General features: G+C 40.9%; 1 protein-coding gene across 2 annotated transcripts in view; it reads left to right on the top strand.

Moving 5' to 3' along the window:
- Positions 1–5,288: 5,288 nt before the first annotated feature.
- AKT3 (AKT serine/threonine kinase 3) overlaps positions 5,289–17,652 on the top strand; it is a 151,316-nt gene continuing 138,952 nt past the window's right edge. For both annotated transcript variants that reach the window (XM_084201782.1, XM_084201783.1), the window contains exon 1: positions 5,289–5,702. The gene's annotated coding sequence lies outside the window, so the exon portion shown is untranslated. The remainder of the gene's footprint in view (positions 5,703–17,652) is intronic.

The following is a 17,652-nucleotide window of genomic DNA, read 5'->3' on the forward strand; positions in this document are numbered from 1 at the left end:
GTGAGAAATCGCTGTATGGTAGTAATTGCAGAATTTTATTCAAAGACATATTTTATCTGTGTTGATGAAATTAAAATAGGATAGGAAAGAGGGAAGAAAAAGCTCAGGCGGAAGGGCTGGCATTTTAATTTTTCCAAGTTGCTTCTGTAGTAGATTGACCTCCCTCACATAAATCTGTGCACCATGGAAACTATTTTCTCACAGAGAAAAAATTTCCAAGTTCGGCTGAATGCCTATACATCAATTTAAGCGTATAGCTAAACTGTGCAACTGTGTAATCTTACTGCCCTCTTCCCATCCTTCTCTCCTCTTGTTTGTTATCCTTACTGTCATATCTGGTTTCAAAACAGGTTAAGGTCACTGGGGTAGGGCGTGTGCTTTTCACACTGTTTGTAGACCTCCAGTGCGTGGGAGTATGGGAAAGAAGGGGAAGGAAAACACTTTTTAAAATCTTCAGAGGACAAATAATAAAGCAATAATATCATTCTGTAAAATAAATGCAATCAACTGATATTTACACAGTCTTATATCCAGCCTCTACTGTGTTCAGCATAATTATAGTACTGCTCAGCCATATATAGGTGGACAGAATGATTTTTTTGTTGCTGTCTTGCTTTACTGTGTATTCACAGATAGCCTACAACCTGCAGGTCTAAATTAATAATACTAGCATGAGTACACTATTAATAATCATAGTAGGAGTATATGTCTACATGAGCTCATAAGGGCTTAACTTCTCTAAGCACTGATGAACTGTGACCATCTGAGCAAAGGAGAACTTTCTATATCCAGAAAATTTTGTGTAGGAGCCAGACAACAACAAAAGCCAGCCCAGCCATCCACTGAGGTTGGAGTAGAAGCAGTTTCATGGAACTGGTGACTTGTGTAGCAAAACAGCGTGCAGACACAAAATCCAGAGTCCAGGCTGAGGGCTTTTTTATCAATTGTCTTTATATTAAAAATAAATAGATTGCTCTCTAATTTTTTAGCCTAAACGTGTTGCAGGTATCTGGGAACATGGAGTGGAATCTTGCCCTCTGAGGCAGCTGCAGAAGCAGAAATAACAAAATAAAATTAAAAAATAAATAAATGCCAAGAGACTACAGACAAAGAAGCAAGAGATTAAAGCAATAAAGTTACTCAGAAGTGAACACAACAGAAAGGAAAAAGATACGAACTGTAAAATTCAACTGACCACAAGTTCTGTTTCCTTCTAGCATTCAGCGGATTCCAACATCCACTGCCTACATTTTTCCTACATGTCTTATCTGAATTCTACAGCTTTTCCATGAGTTCTTTCTTGTTTTGAGAAATCCAGTTGTCATGAGATGACTGCAATGGAGATGGCAGTGGTTGAAGTCCTGAAGTGTCTGTGTGCACACAGCAGTACAGAGAATCCCGAGTCAGAGCTCAACATAAGCTGAACAGGTTTCCCCCCTGTAGTAGCTGAACTTAATAGGAGCGTTTCAGGTTTTTAAGAGCTACATGCATAAGTGAAGAACAAGCCACAACTTTTGCAGGCAACACCTTAACTTTACTATAAAGAAATGCATGACATATATTTTAAGCACAATTTTACATAGAGCAAATTTCATTGCTCTCCCGTCAGTTTCCACTGACATTTGTGTGTGCTTTTCAAACAACAACAAGCCAGACGGTAATAGGGAGTCTAACACCAGAGATTGTCATCGCACCCACTATCCTTTTCTTATTTTTCTAATTTTTTTCCTAATAAAACTTCTACACTTTAAGTTGTTTCATTTGTCTTAAGTTGTTTTTTTTTAAATTTTGTTTTGTTTTTCTTTATGCATTCTTACATGGAAGCAAGCTTACTAGCTGACATGAGAAACAAGGAACGAAATTAAACTGAGGGCGATGTTACCCGTAGAGGCAGAGAAAACTGATTCTGCAGGCAGAATCTTCTCTCCTATTTAACTATTTGTTTTCAGGATGTAAATCTCTGTAATCTCAGGTCCTATCACTCTGCTAGTGATAATAGTTAACAAGAACATGTTAAGTGAAACAAGAGATACACCCTTTTTTGCCTTGGAATGGACAGGTTTATATTGAGACTATCTGCAGGTTTTCCCTTTGCTTTCTGTTGAAAAAATGATTACAAGTGATCATATGAAAGTTTATCAAGCTTCTTGATGGTGCCAGATAGATGACAATGAATGGGTTTTATTTGTTTGGTTTCATGACTCTAATTGGAACATGTAATATCAGAGGCTCCCATTTTTTCCTGAAATTACATTCAGCCCTATTCTCCTTCTCATGTGAACTGCAATACTTTCTTCATTAGCATATGCTGTTAATATGTTCATTAAATTCATGTCACATTGTAATTAATCTGAAAATTATGTCATTTCTGCAGAACCTACAACCTCATTATGTTCACAGTATGTACATCACAGCCATTTTATTTCTGAAAGAGGTGTACCTCTGTTTGGTTATTAATCAAGGGGTCATTTCTGCCCAATTTACAGTGATTAACTCTTTACAAGAAATCATTTTGAATCCTTGAAGTATGATACTAAAGAATAAAATTATTATATGTTCTATAGAGAAAAAAAATCATTGCATAGCAGCACTTATTTATATAGTAAATTTATTAATCCATATAAAAATATCAGTTTAGATACAGCACACTGAGGTCAATATATCAGGCTGAGCAGGATCAAAAACTTAGGAATAGCTAGAAACTATAAATTTCAAAAATAGAGTGCTGATATTTGATTTATAAGGAGTAAGATAGTGAATCTGATTTCAAAGTCATACTGAATAATTTTTTTTTACCTGTGAATAGTTGCTGTATCACATAGAACAAAATTTTACTAATCAGGTGTTGCTGAAAAATACATGTTTAAGCTCCAGATCAACATGACAGATTTTGACCCACTGTTTCATTTTCAACAATTGGTAACAAAATAAAAGTGTAGAAGACTATTTCTCCTTGTAGGTAAATGTTATCTAGTACAGTTTTTTCTTAAAATGGTACAAGGGTTTTTTTCCTTTAAAAAAGTATATAAATGTATATATATGTATGTATATATACATATATATATATGTGTATATATATATGTGTATATATATAAATGTGCTTTTAGGTTTGATTTTTCCAAGGTGATTTGCACCAAGTATCTATTTATAGATGTAAGCAAAGTTACTGTCATCATAAGGGAAGTATTTCATAGCTGGCTTTTGAAGATTTGGAGGCATCAATTAGGGTGACCAACCATACACACATACTTTATTAATAAGAAATTTGCAGCTGTGAGTGGCAGGGATTAACATAGAGCAGGAATAACCTGAGTGATATCAAATACCAGGACTTTCTGTGGGCCTGGATTTCACACTCAGGGTTTGGCACCTGTACAGTTGATTGGCAGTCTATCAGCTACTGCCCATGCAGATTTCATGCTGCCTTAGGTTCTGAGTCCTTCGGAGGAATTGCAGCAAACAGAAGGCACGTTCCAAGAACTACACCTTTTGTTCTTCAGGAGCAGCATAGTAGCAACGATCAAAGGAGGCATTAGTGAATAAACACATTTTAATAATTGATACCATGGTTCTCTGTGAATATTGATGGTTAATAAGATGCTCCCTTTAGTAAAGTGTTTCTGAGAAAGAGGAAGACCGAACAGTAAATTCTGGGAAAGGAAGTAATGCTTGGCAAGGTCCTTTTAAACACATTTTTCAAAAAGATGCATTAATCAAATACAGTGTAAATTTTATTTTTCTTCAGAGTTAGGGGGACAGAGAGCTTAGGTTGTAGCCTGGTAGAGAGAACAGTGCAGCAAACAAACTTCATAGTTCTAAGAGGAAACTCAGCATATTTATGAATGGGATTATTGGTGTGGTTGCTTGCCGCAGCAGGGAAAGGATTCAGTGCCCCCGGAGGCAAATTTCCAGTCCTGTGCCAACTCATATGATTATTTAGATTCTCAAAAAAATCTCTCTGAAGCCCGGTAGTGGTACAGAGAATAGGAAGTCTGATAATACAAAGAGTTGTAGAAGATGGGATAAGAGAAGAAGGAAAACTTAGAAATTAAAGGTGAAGTTCATGCTAGAGAAACATTTTTTTGGTTTGGTTTTTTATTTTTTGTTTTAATGTGATTTTGATGAACGTGCATTTTTTGAAAAAAAAAATCTGCACTGAAGAAACAGAGCAAATAGTTGCATTTCAAGCAATCCAAAATATCCATTTCTCCTCTGCAGTAACATATTCTGTCACAGGTCAGTGTGAACTGCGCCTATAAATACATGCATTTCTGAAGAAAATTAATTTGTGGGTATTACTGCAACCATAAACGATAGAAGACATCTTTATGCACACTAAACTCCTGCAAGTACCCACACAGAGCCGCTTAGCCGTGGAACAAAGCGTCGAGGGCACCGTAGCTATGAACCTCAGGCACTGCTTAGGGCTGCAGGACCAGGCTCGTTGGCGGCGGCGGCTGCGGCAGGGCGCAGCAGGCCGGGCATCCCCGGCCTGTGCACCCAGCGGCTGCTCCGCCGAGCCGGCAGAGCTCAGCGCCCCGCAGCGCGGCTGCTCGGCTGTCACCAGCTCCGCTCCGACAGTGCTTGTGGCAACGGGAAGAGTCAGAGGCTCGGGAGCGCCGGTGTACGCTTTCTCTAGGTGTTTATTTACCCAACGGGATAAGGCGAAGCCTGCAGACAATTTAGCAACACCGAGGCTGGCGCATCCACTAAACACTTCAACGAGGGATGAATTACGGCTTCCTGCGGCGTAACTGGTAGTTCTATTCCTGGAGGAGTTTGCAGAGCCAAGTGGACCACTCCGGGTACCAGGGCAAGCTCGGGGCGGGGGGGCTGTGTAACTGCAGAGTGCGAGAACAAAGGGAACTAACCCCGGGACACACACACGGGGCTGGCGAGGGGCCGTGATGCCGAGAGGAAAGACCCAGGCGCGGCGAGCCGCAGCGCCGCAAACGCCGCTGCCTGCATCCATCCATCCTCCCGCTCCCACCCGCGGCCCGGCGGCGGGACGGGACACGCCGCTCCGCTCGGCTCCCGCCCCTGCCTGCCAGCCGGGCGGGCGGGCGGGCTGCCTCGCCTCCCCCGTCCTCCCTCCTCCCTCCGCCGCTCCCTCCTCCTCCTCCTCCTCCCTCTCCCTGCCTGCCGCCCGCCCCCCCCCACCCTCACCTCAGCCGCCCCCCTCTGTCTGGCTCCCCCCGCGCTGTCTGGCGGCCCCCCCGTCCCCGCCGCGCTTCTCGCGAGAGCCGGGGATGCCGCCGCCGCCGCCGCCACCGCCGCGGAGGGGGAGACACTCGGGGGGAGCCGGTGACGTCGGGAGTTTTCCTGAAAGTCAATAACGAGCCCGGCGGAGGCGGCGGGAGGAGCCGAGAGCGGGGCCCGGGCGGCTCCGGGGTGAGTGCGCCGGGGGGGAGCCGCCGCCGCCGCCGCCCTCCTGACCCCGCGCATCGATGTTGCGGCCGCGCTGCCCGCCCGGGCGCCTCCCTGCGTAGCGGGGCGCGCAGCTCCATGTAGCCGCCGCCGCCAGCGCCCTGGGGCCCGAGCCGCCTCCTCCCGCCCCCGCGGAGACACCGGCCGCCAGGGACCGCCGAGCCCGGCCGGGGGACAGGGGAGGAGGCAGCGGCGCCCTCCCTCCCCTTCTCCCCCCGAAGCCGCCGCCGCCCTCGGGCTCCGCAGCAGCGCCCGCGGCGCCGCCGCCTCTGCAGGTACGGGGCGGGAGGGGCCGGGCGGCGGCGGGGGCGCTCGGGCGGCGGCGGGGGCGCTCGGGGAGGGGATGCGGGGCGGCGGCGCGGCGGGGCCGGGGCGGCGGGGAGCGCGGGGCGGGGGCGCCCGTGGCCTAGCGCCGGCGGCGGGGCGAGAGAGAGGCGGAGGGGCGGGGGTCGCCCCGCCAGGGTGCGGGCCGGGGTGGGGAAGGGCGGGGCGGGGGCGTTTCGGCAGGGAGAGTTATATAACGGGGGAGGGGGGGCGGCAGGGGCAGGGCAGGGCGTGCGCCCCGGGGGCGCTGGATGCGCGGGTCCGGCGGTTCCCACGCGGCGGTGGCCCCTCCCCGCCTCCCCTCCCCGCGGCGGGCGCCGGTGCCGGGACTAGCGCGGGATTTTATCCGCTGGGAACTTCTGTGCGTGTGCGCGAGCGTGCCCGGTGTGTGCGCGTGTGTGCCCGCGCAGCCCCCGCGCCAAGAATAGCTCCGCGCCCCGCGGGCCGCCGGCGGCAGCGCCTCGCACAAGGGATGGGGATGGGGATGATGCTGCCGCCGGCGGCTCTGGCTGCAAGTAAACAAACCGGCCCCCCCGCCCGCCCCGGCCATCATGGAGGCCGCGGCCCACATGCAAAAGTTGATGCGCAGCCGGCTGCCCCGGGTGACCGGCGGCGGCCCCGGGCCGGGCCTGCGGCGGGGTCTGCCCGGGCCGGGCCCCGGCAGGTGCCGCCGCGGGGCGGGGCGGGGCGGGCGGGAACACCCCGTGCCCGGCACGGTGCGAGCGGCGGGGGGCTCTGCCTGGCAGGGGGTCAGCGCGGCGCCCCTCGGCAGCGAGATCGCAGCGCTATATATTGTAGTTTAAATGCAAATGATCGTGATGTAACGAGCGCTACCGGGCTTATAGGCTGCGGGGTTGCTTTGTATGGGCACCGCTTCTTAGTTTACTTCTGGATGGGAATCCAAGAGGATTGAAATAGCCAGGACTGTTTCACGTTCTCCCATGATACGTTGATTTAGTGGTTAAAAAAAAGTGAAATCTTATTTTCCTGCGAGTGGAAGGGATAAACAATTTAATCTCTCTTGACCTTTATTCTAGTTTCGCTTTTTTCTTTGATGTAGTTATTAGTTGAATGGCTCTTTGTATATATCTACATCATCTCATAAATTTTATGGAAACGTGTCCCAGTTTCTGTTTAAGGGTTTTATTACAAAAATTATGATGTGTCTGATACCTTCACCGCCAACTTTTTTCAGTACTGAAGAAACATAGAGCAGTCTCTTCTGCTAATGTTTGTTTAGATCTTGCTAAAACTTTGCTAAACATGGTTCCCTGCATTTTGCACATAGAGGGCTTTACTTCTCAAGGCAAGAAGCATGTAGATAAGTAGACCTTAATTTATGACAAGTAACATTGTAAGCATGATCTCCTGTTTCTGCCAGCTGATCTACAGGCAAGATCTGCTTGTTTACAGGAATATGGAAAGAGAGTACATGAGGTAGAGCAGGAAGCTTATTTTGGCTTTTTAAGTAAGTGTACTACTTAAGTTTGTAGGACTGGTTGGTTTTGGTGCTTTGATTTTTTTTTTTTAAATTTGGTAGGAGCCTATAAGTGAACCCCAATATCTTTAATTGGATTGGATTGCTAATTATAGTCCCTGTGGATATATTTTGGTTGGATGCAACCAGTAAGTCAAGTTCAAATAGGGGCCAAAGAAAAACTTCAGAGATAAGATGTCTCTGTTTCCTAGAAGGCTATGTGTATTGTTTGAATAACTATTTTTTTTTTTTTTAGTCTGATGTGAGTGCATGGTGTGTATGTAAACACAGATAATATTAAAAGACTGTCTTGTTTTAAACAGTTTATTCTGTGCTGCATTGCTCTAACTAGGTTTGGATGGATCCAGTAATCTCCTTAGTTTCATAAATAGGTTCACAGGTAGTATTTCAGTGTTCTACTCCCTCATTTGGGGGCAGATTATGTGCTTTTGAGCAAAATGCTGCTATTCTAGGGGAAGTAGGTGAGAATTCGGACAGGTATTAGTTTTAACTTTGCCTCATTTGAAATAGATACAGTTATAAGGAGTGGGTAGCATTATTATGTACTAGAAATTGTTGACTGTTTGACATTGGAACAAATGCTTTGTGAAAGAGAAAATACTTTGATGTGTTTTTTTAAGTTTGATTCAAAACCACTTACCAGTGCTTTGCAGTTGTTTGTAATCCAAGCTTCTGTTTGCAAGACACTGACCAGAAACCGTATCTTGACTTCCTACTGCATTTTGCAACAGCATATATCTGAAGTTTCTATTATAACAAAAAGATCCTGCAGACTACTTGGAGTTTGCCTAACACCTAGTGATTGTGTGCTCTTTCACTTTCTGGGTGCATGTTTTCCCAGTTAAAAAAAAAACCTACTGAATAACAATTTCTATTCCCAAGAAATAGTATTTGCTAAATAACTTCTAAGTATTCACTTGTTTTGGAAATTATGAGCCATTACTAAAGTGGACTGTGTTAAAATGTGAACTTTCTGTGCTGTTCTGAGTATGAAGATGATACAGTTTCTTGTAACTGTGTGCTTGCAGTTTCATTTTGTGCTGTTAATGCAACAGGTGATGTGGACTTGGCAACATGGTAGCCTAGCCTTCCTTCAGTTTTGAAACAGAGACCCAATATTCTTTGGCAGCTTTCATGGCTTGGGCATGCTGCTTAATTTAGTCCACACTGGAGAGTGAAGGAGCGTGGACATACGCTGGCTGAAAACTTCATGTGCCATACTTTCATTTTGACATGGATAATGCATAAATGAATTGATTTCCTGAAAGTAACACAATTGTGTGAAATTGTGTGAAAGTAACACACCATGCTATAATTGCATGTTCTGTAGGGGGTTTGGTCCTGTATGTAACAAAAGTCTTCTGCTCACTTATTTCCAACTAATAAAATAAACATTTTATTCAAAATGTGCAATACTCCCCTTGTGAACTACAGTAGCAATTAAAAAAGAGGGAATAATTAAATGTGTGCATCTATGAACTTTAAGTTAAAAGGCTGCTTTTATTTTCAGTATTTGTATGAACTTTGGAACCTGCTTCTTTTTGAAGTACTGTCTTTTTTAAGAAAAGATTGCCAACTTAAATGCCCTTTCAAATGATTCCAGAATATTGGATCAATTTGTGCTGTCTAGGATTGTCATTCTGTTAGGATAGGCCCAGTAAGAACACCATGGAAGAGGCAGGGGGTGCTTTCTAGCACAACATGTAGCTCAGGAAGTTTTGCATTGCTTGTGAGGAAAGGTGTGGTTTCAGTGAGAAACTTGCTTGCCGACCAATGTTTTCTTTTTGCTGTACGGAAGAGACTTCCCCAGGATCACAGGGTCTTCTTGGTAAATAAATGTGTTGCACAAGTTACTCTTCTTGGCAACAAGTTGTTGTGGTATAGAAGAGATTACTTTCTAAAGATAAGTTACACAATAGCTGGAAAAGATGATTCAAGCTATTTAAAAATTAATGCTAAAGACTAAGAAACAACAACAAAAAACCCCAAAACAAACACCAAAAGACCCCCAAAATCCCAACCCAACCCAAAACCTACCAGCAAATACTAAAACATTGAATGTGAAAGTTAACTTTTTTTTTTTTTTTTTTTTCTCCTTAGCATAAAAATTAATCTTTAAAGTTTTGGTTTTTACACTTATCTTGGGTAATTGTATGAACAGCATTCTGGACTCCCTGTAAGAGTTTATAAGTGAAACTTATTTAGGCAAATCACTAGTATGTACTAATAGAAAAACTGCAAAAAAAAAAAAATTCAAGAGTATAGTAGGTGATTATTTGGTATTTTATCCTTGTTCCATGACTCTAGATCAATAAGAATGGGCATTTATGATGCATGCCAAGGATTTAAAACAGATTGTTTTTCCTTTATTATTTAAAGATGTTGTTTAGGTGTAGTTGGAAGATGTAGCAAAGTTAATACTTCCAGAAAATCCCCCAAGATTTAATAACCTTGAATGTTACAGTCAAGGAGAGTAAGCATATTTGGCTTTTGTACGTGAAGGTACATACTTTTGCTCAATTTAAATGTGTCAACACTTATTATGCCTAGGATAAATAATATATGTTGAAGCCATCTTGACCAATCTTCTTCTTCCACATATTTCTATGTGAGTGTCTGAGTGTGAGTCATACTAATCAAAAATAGCATTAAGAACACATTGTTGCCCTGTGATTTTTTTTTTCCTCTGTAATATCCTGACTAAGTAGCAGTAGTGATTTTAAAATTCTCTTTAAGAATGCAGCTGGGACCTCAATATTTCGTGTGCGTGTCTGAATGACTTGACAGCATGGTTTGCCAAACTTCCCTGCATTGTCCACGTGACAAAGTTGTTTGAATGTCTCCTATAGCAGGAGCAGACCCTGCTCCAGCTTTAAATCAATGAAGATCTTCCCACTGCCTTTTTGTAGGTGTGGAATGTCAGTGCCCAACAGTCAACAGCTTCTTGTACAGCTGGTTTAACACCACAGAATTAATGCAGTGGTTGATGGTTGAGTCTCAGCAATCCCGCAAAAAGTTTCTACCAACACGCATTTATTTTTTCCTCTAAGTATTCTTTGAGTTTCTTGAGATATGTAACTGTTGCAGCTTGCCTCATGAGCTTTTGTTGAAATTATTATATCCTTCTCTAAATGTGTTGATACCCTTTGAGACAGAGAATTAAGGTTGTACCTCTGAGTTTCATGTAACATTTTCATTTAACATTTGCCAAAGACCTTCAGCTAGTGAGCTCTGCACCTGTGTGTAAGTTAGGGTTGTAGAGAACTCCTTCTGTCCTTTGGAAATGCAGGTCTCAGGTTGATGAGAATAATGCATTTTGAGTGTGAACAGGAAGATCTGAAGGTTTTAGGTTAGAAGTTGATTATGTTCTAGTCATGTTGCAGTGTCAGGATTTGACAGTAGGTTCAGCAGTGTTTGGTGCTCTGTGGAAAGGAATCACAAAGTTCATTCCTATTACAAGACAATTCAGAATTTGATTTGTTCAATGTAGACATAATAAATAAAACCTACTATGTAAAAGTTAAAAAAACCCCGTATTTGTATGCATGTCATTGAACTTTTCTCATCTTTAATATTAATAGTTTGAGAACCCTTTTTATTTTTTTTTTCTCAGTACTTTCTTGTTACTCATGAGTAGTTTGTGTATTTCTGGTTTTTATTCAGTGCTCTGCTTGGTCTTTTATGCACAATACAGAGTTGTGCTGTAGAAAAGTTACCATCACAGAAATAATTAAATGCATGAGTTTAATGAAACTTTTATTCATCTCTCTTGAAAGGTATCTTTTAAAATCTCTGCTAGAATGACTAGGAATTTCCAGATTCTTTGAACTTTTGAAAATTAGGTTAGTTTTTTTTTTCCCTGAGTCTGCTAGACATAAAAAAGTAATTTTAGCTTGTTTTAAAAATATGGAAGTTATGTTTATTTTTTCTTCATTGTTTGAGTGTTTTCTAAACTATATTTTTAAAGAGCAAAGGAACTTTGTCTCTAAAAGGCAAGGATTAGTATTCCTACATTAATCCATGGCAAATTAAATTTATTACATGTGTTTTGAAAGGTTGAGTGAAGTAACATTGTCATAGTTGTGATACCCAGCCTAGCTAATCCTTGATTTGTCTTTCTCTGAGTCTCAAAACTCTCCCAAGATCGTTGCCTCAGTAACTTTTTCTTTTAAATGCATAATTTTTACCATCCCTTCATCTTTTCTACTTGAAATGTATTCTTTGGTTACATTTCAGACATACACTCTAATAAGTTTTATCTCTGCTTCTGTCTGCTTTTCAGTTATTGTTTTATGTGATTTGAAGGGGACAAAAAGGATTAAAAGCATTTTTGTCAATAAACACAAGGCAAAACAATGGGTTGTTAATGTTTCACATGGGATTCTAAAGAAACAATTTAGTTACATTTAGAAACTTCCTTTATACCTTGGTAAACAAAGGCAAGGGTGGCTTTGTTCACCTTGCTTTAATTATACCTTTGTCCCTTAAAATAACTTGCTTTGTCATTGTAATAGGAAATAAAATACAGAATGATGGTTTCTTTCCTGATAAACTTAATCATTTGCAGAACCTAAATAAAGCATCAAACTTGTATGTTAATATTTCAGTGTGCCTGCATTCTCCTAACTAGGCTTATCTGAGCATATATTAGTTATGTGAAGCTTTTTGACATACTGAAAGTGAAAATAGAACACTGCAAATATTAAGCATGCATGTAAGCATGCATTGGAATGAGCTATTTATGTTTTCCAAAGTATGTTGTTTTTCATTACCACAAGGTGTAGGCAGTTTCCTATTGTGTTGCTCATTATTCCAAATCAGAACTTACAAAGTTAAGTTTTACAAGTTAGTTTCTATTACCAATTTTCTTAAAGTTCATTGAGGCTTTTAGGATTAAATGTAGTTTAAAAAGTATTTACAATGCCCGTCATGAAGATATCTTTGGATTTTTTAATATTAGTTTTAAAAACTGTAAATATGTCTCCTTACAAAGTATTTAGGGTATCTTTCAGAATTTTAATCAAATGTACATGAAGTTTACCATTTTATAAATTTAGGATCTATTTTCTTTAAATAATAATTTTTTGGTAATTTCTTTGTCTTGTCAAATCAGTTCCTATTTTGTGTTGGCTTGATATTGTGGAATTCTTTAAATTTCTTTTTTCAATTTTTACTTGACATAATAAGTTGGACAAATGCATGTATAAATACTTCATACTTTTTAGATAAAGAACTCACCTGAATGTGATTCTGCCATTAACAAGATAGCTAATTTGATTTAGCAAGTTTTGTAGCAATCTCTGTTCTGTCATATAGTCTTTTGTGTAATTTTTGATCATGTGCAATATATCCTCTAATTGTTTGGCCAGCTTTGCTAGGGGAGGAGGATATCCATGTGTTTTTTATATAAATAAAGCCTGGATTTCAGCTTCCATTCCTAAAGATAACTCTGGTTTTAGTTTAGAGCCTTGACATTTTGAATTGCTTGCTCTGGGAGTGCAACCTGCTTTGGAAACAGTTACAGCCTGCTCGGCTGTTTGGGAGGAGTCAAACTCAAATTTGAGAATTCCTAATGGCTTGATCTGCTACAAAGATTAAAAAGCCCCCAGAGCAAGGAAACAAATGTGTGTGGTGGAAGCCACTGAGAACTGCTTTTTTGGTGATGTGTGTATTGTGTGCATGCACAAAATAATTCTGAAAAATAAGGAGATAGAACTGATGAGATTTGGCTCTGCTTACATGGGGGACCAAAGACTCTCAGTGAGTCAGACAAGGGGAATCAGAAAGGTTCACTTACTGTTCTCTTCTCCCCAAACATTTTACTAAACTTGTGAAAAGGGAAATGGTAGTACTCATTTATTAAGAGAACTAGGTTGGGTGATTCACTGAGTTGATAGTGGTAGAAAATGGGGATCATTTCTGGAAGCACTGAACTTGATTCTCTGGTATTCTCTCTTGTAACTTGAGTTGGTAAATGTGAGAATTTCTGTTTTTTCTCAGCTCCAAAATTGTTGAAAGTAGAAGCCTTTGTTTATGAAAGCTCTTACAACAGAGATCTGAATCATACAATTTAGGCTGAATTTATGGGTGCCGTCTTCTTTACTCAGCTGTCTCTTGTCATGGGGAGAATGGGAAGATGCCCAGATTTCAAAAGAGTCTTGTCTGTTCTTATGAGTCTCAGTGATAATTCACTTGCATGTAGTGGTTGTTAAGTGTAGACCTGAAACACAGCTTTTAGTTCTGCTTGGAAGGGATTTCTTTTCTTCTCACTATTCACCAGGTCTCTGTAGGTAGCTGACTGCTGTGATGGACATGAGAGCCTCCTTTAATTTAAAAACGGGAGCTGGGGGAAAGCTGGCTTTCTACTGAATGGTCCATTGCTCATTTTAATTGTTGATTTTATAGTTCCCATATAGTAGCATCATGAAGTAAGATGGTTCTTCTCTATATTGTTGATATTCTTAAAGTTCAAGATGAAAGGTGAGAAGGTGTTGGCTAGTTTTTGCCACGCATCAGGGAAACTATGAATGGGGATCTAGAACTCTGTTGGTTGTAGTAGTCTCTGGTTAATCTTTGGTCAGAAAGTTGCCTTTGAAACCTTTACAGCTAGGAGCTTATAAGTACAATACTAGATAATTGTTTTATCTCACACTACAAAAGTGGCTTAATAACTTCCTGAAGAAAAAAGGAAAAGTTGTGCATTTTTAATGAGATAAAACCCCCCTAGCAGATGTTTGCATAGAGTCATAGAATCATTTAGGCTGGTAAAGATCTTTCCAATTGCTAACCTAATAGTGCCAAGTCTACCACTAAACTGTGTCCCTAAATTCTTCACTTCACTGGTTTTAATGAAGTAAATTTTTACACCTGCATTGTAAAGTATGCTGACAGTGGGTTCTTGTATGTATTGTGCATACACATGACTGTCTGATACTGTCTGCAGAATACACACAATATATTGTAAAATATCTTCCAAGTTTGATAAGATACAAAACAGTGGCGGGGGAGGGGGGTGGAAATCTGATGTGTTCTCTAGTTGCTGGAAAATATATAAGAACAAGTCAAATTCTTCCCTGTAGGAAACAGCTGTAATGCAAAACATTGTCAAATTCAGTTCTAGCATATTTTTCTCCTATTTCTGTGGGTTCATCCTCTATAGCAGTAAGGTAAACTGTAAAAATTACTGCACACCGGCTGCTGAAACTTCAAGTGCTTTGGGAGAGCAGAGTTGATTGCTAACAAGTATTTAAATTCGATGCCAGATGTGCAGAATAAACATTTCTGTAGCTTTTCTTGATGTAGTTGAACTTAAGATGAAATGCCATTTTCATGTGAGAATTTTTGTTCTATGTGTTTCAGAAGATTCCTTTATAACAATTCTTTATTACATCTTTAGAAAAGACTTTTGTGTGACTATTTTTCACTATAAGGCCAGTTTTGGTCACGAGAAGAAGTAATTCTCAAAATTGTGCTCTTCTGGAGCACTGCTGAATGACTTCTATAGTAAAGGAGTACAGCTTTTAGAAAGGCTCAAAGGCACTTAATAAGGGATAATATTACAGATGCTTACAAATGACTTCTTGAAAGTGTACTGTGCACATATAACCTTTATTTTCATTAGCTTTTTAATGCTTTGATTTATCTCCTTTAGCTTCCTTCAATTCAGCTTGACTTTTAATTACGCAGTAATGGAGCAATCAATACAACCATAGAACTGTTGGTAATTTTAAAGTTGTTTCTGGTAATACTGTGAAGCTAAACTGGGATAGTGCAGTTAATTTTATCACCATATTTATGTGATTTATGTATTTTGGGGATTTTGTTCAGAATTTAGTAAAGCAGTGCATGTGATGGGTGGGATGCAAGCCTACAGACATACACTATAGTTTGTTTCAGGCACTGTCTGACATGAAAGTCAGTCACAGATCAGATTTTGATTGCGGAACACTAACTTATTTGTAATCAGTGGGTAAATAGGGAGCTTCAAGCATGAATTCATTCATAAATCATGGACTGATTGATCAGTCTGTGGCCATTCAAGATTATTGCTACTTAGTACAGAAGTTAATTTCTTATAGCTGTGTTTTTACCAATAAGAATAAATCATTGCACTGTTCAGAAGTGCACAGCAAAAATGGAAAGTACATTAAATTTGCCAAAAGAGCAAAATGTATTGCAGAATATGCCAGCCCAAGGTAAATAGTGAGTGTTACATTGCTTCTTGTGTCTTTATAGCTGGAAAAAAAAAATCAACTGTGATAACTTTCAAAGAATGCAATGAAAGTCTTGTAGAAAACCGAACTTAAGTTGGGTATTTGGAAATTGACGTGCTTACACTTTCTTCCCAGAACAGCTGCTCTTAGGTCACAGTTGTTTGACACCCACCTCTGGGCTTTGTAAAGATTTATGTGTTTGTAATAAGAGCTGATGCTGTGCTGCAGCGATCCAGAACCAGCAGCCTGCTTTCAGGCACGTGTCTTAATCTGTCAGATCTCTTCTCATGCACAGCTGATAGACTTGCTTATTTCGTTTAAAGCATGCAAACAAAAGTTCTGAAAATGTCTGACCCAGAAATTAGCTCTCACATTAGTAAGGTGCAGGATGTGGAAATGCCTGCTTTGGTTATTTCTGCTATACTGGCTTGCATATAATATGATGCCTAAGCAGCTAAAGTTAGATCAATTAACATCACTAAAGCATTCTCATGTCCCTCCAAAATGTGCATAACATTTTCTTTTAACTCTTATGAAAGCTTAAACAGGGTGTGTTTCTGTGGACCCAGGTGTGGGGTGTCCTGCTGCACACGACAGGGTGTGATGCCCATGCCAGAGGTTGTGTGTCACCTGAGCAGGTCTCACTGCCATATCTGCCAGTGCCCTGGGCATGTCTCAGAGGCACAATAGTCAATGTCACTTCAACTTTACAGTTTTAATGAGTTTAACATTGTGATTTTTACTTCTATGCAGCCAAAATACTGAGTGTTTTTGAAAAAAAAAGTTTAGTGGAAGCAAGACTTAAATGGACACACTGGAGTGTTTCTGTAAAATTGGGTTGTGCTGTATTTTTGTTGCATATCACCTGAAAAAATGCCAAGTTTTATTTTGCATGTTACAGCATCCATTCAGAAGTAGCCTTCCATCTAGTTGTTTTGTCATGAAAATACACATATTGGAAATGATAAATAAGAAATAACCTGTATGTCTATAATGGTTCCAGTTTTGGTTTGTACTTGATTGTGTTAAAAAACCTGATTTCCCAGTGCTTTCTTCATTCATTTGCTGCACAGATTGCTTCTAGCCCAGTCATATTTGTTTCTTTCTTGTTTATATCTGTTGGTCAGTCTACTAAATGGATATGTATGGGCTGCATTTGACAGCACTAAACTTGTGTGGGGGTTCCTGTTCTGTGCCACCACTGTGTACACGTGTGCTCCTGTGCAGAGCTGTGCAAGGGTGTTCCTCCACCATCAGAGAAATCCCATTTCTTGGCTTCCCACACTTTTCTGGATAAGCATTATTTGAATGCTTCTATTTATTTTGAAGGCTGGAGGGGAAAGGCAGTTTGTTGGCAAAAGGTAGCATCTCCTGGCCTCTGGCTTCTCTCCTTACTTAATTGTAGTGCTATTTATCTCCTCTTCACAGCTGTTAGGTGCTTTGGTAGAGAGGTGGTCAAAAGAGAGGGTTGTGGCTTCTGAGAGTGGTATGTCCTGTTCCAGGAGTAACTTCCCTTCTGTGCCCTGCAGGCTGAGGTTTGTAGGGAAAAGAGCACTCTTGTCACTGCCTGTCTTAAAGCTTTGAAAGAATGTGCACTCCTCCTTTTTATAAACTGAACATTTGGGGGTGTTTTTGGTTAATTTGTTTAGGAAGTTGTTTTTCTGTTTGTATACTTGGAGGTGATGCTGTCTTTGAAAAACTCTGGTGTTTTCAGGGTTTGTATTAGCTATAATAAAATTACAGTGGAAGTGGCAAGAATGTAACCTTTCATTTCATTTTCTTACACTCTTAAAATGATTGTAGGTAGCCATAACAGAGGAAGCACTTGTCCATTGCCTGGTTTCTGACAGCTGTGGGAACAGGGAAAGCTCCTGGTGTTCAGAGTTGGGTTTTTGAAGCAAGACCGGCAGCCTTTCATTTAACAGCATCCTGTGCATTAGTACAAGAGAATTCTGCTGTGTGCCTTTTATAAAAATGCCATATGACTTAAATTTTAACACATTCTGCTGCTTTTTAGTATTGTAGTGTTCATGGAAAATGTGCTGTAAGACTAGAAACATGATTGTGTTATACAGTTAATTAAAAATAAAGGCAGATTTTTAATATGAGCTCAGTCAGTGAAATACATCAACAAAGACTTTTTTGTTGGCTGTCAAGTGAGAAAAACAGAAAAGACTCAAATTCTTTCTC

This window comes from Fringilla coelebs, assembly GCF_963513975.1.
Source record: "Fringilla coelebs genome assembly, chromosome: 3".
Classification (NCBI taxonomy): Eukaryota; Metazoa; Chordata; class Aves; order Passeriformes; family Fringillidae; genus Fringilla; species Fringilla coelebs.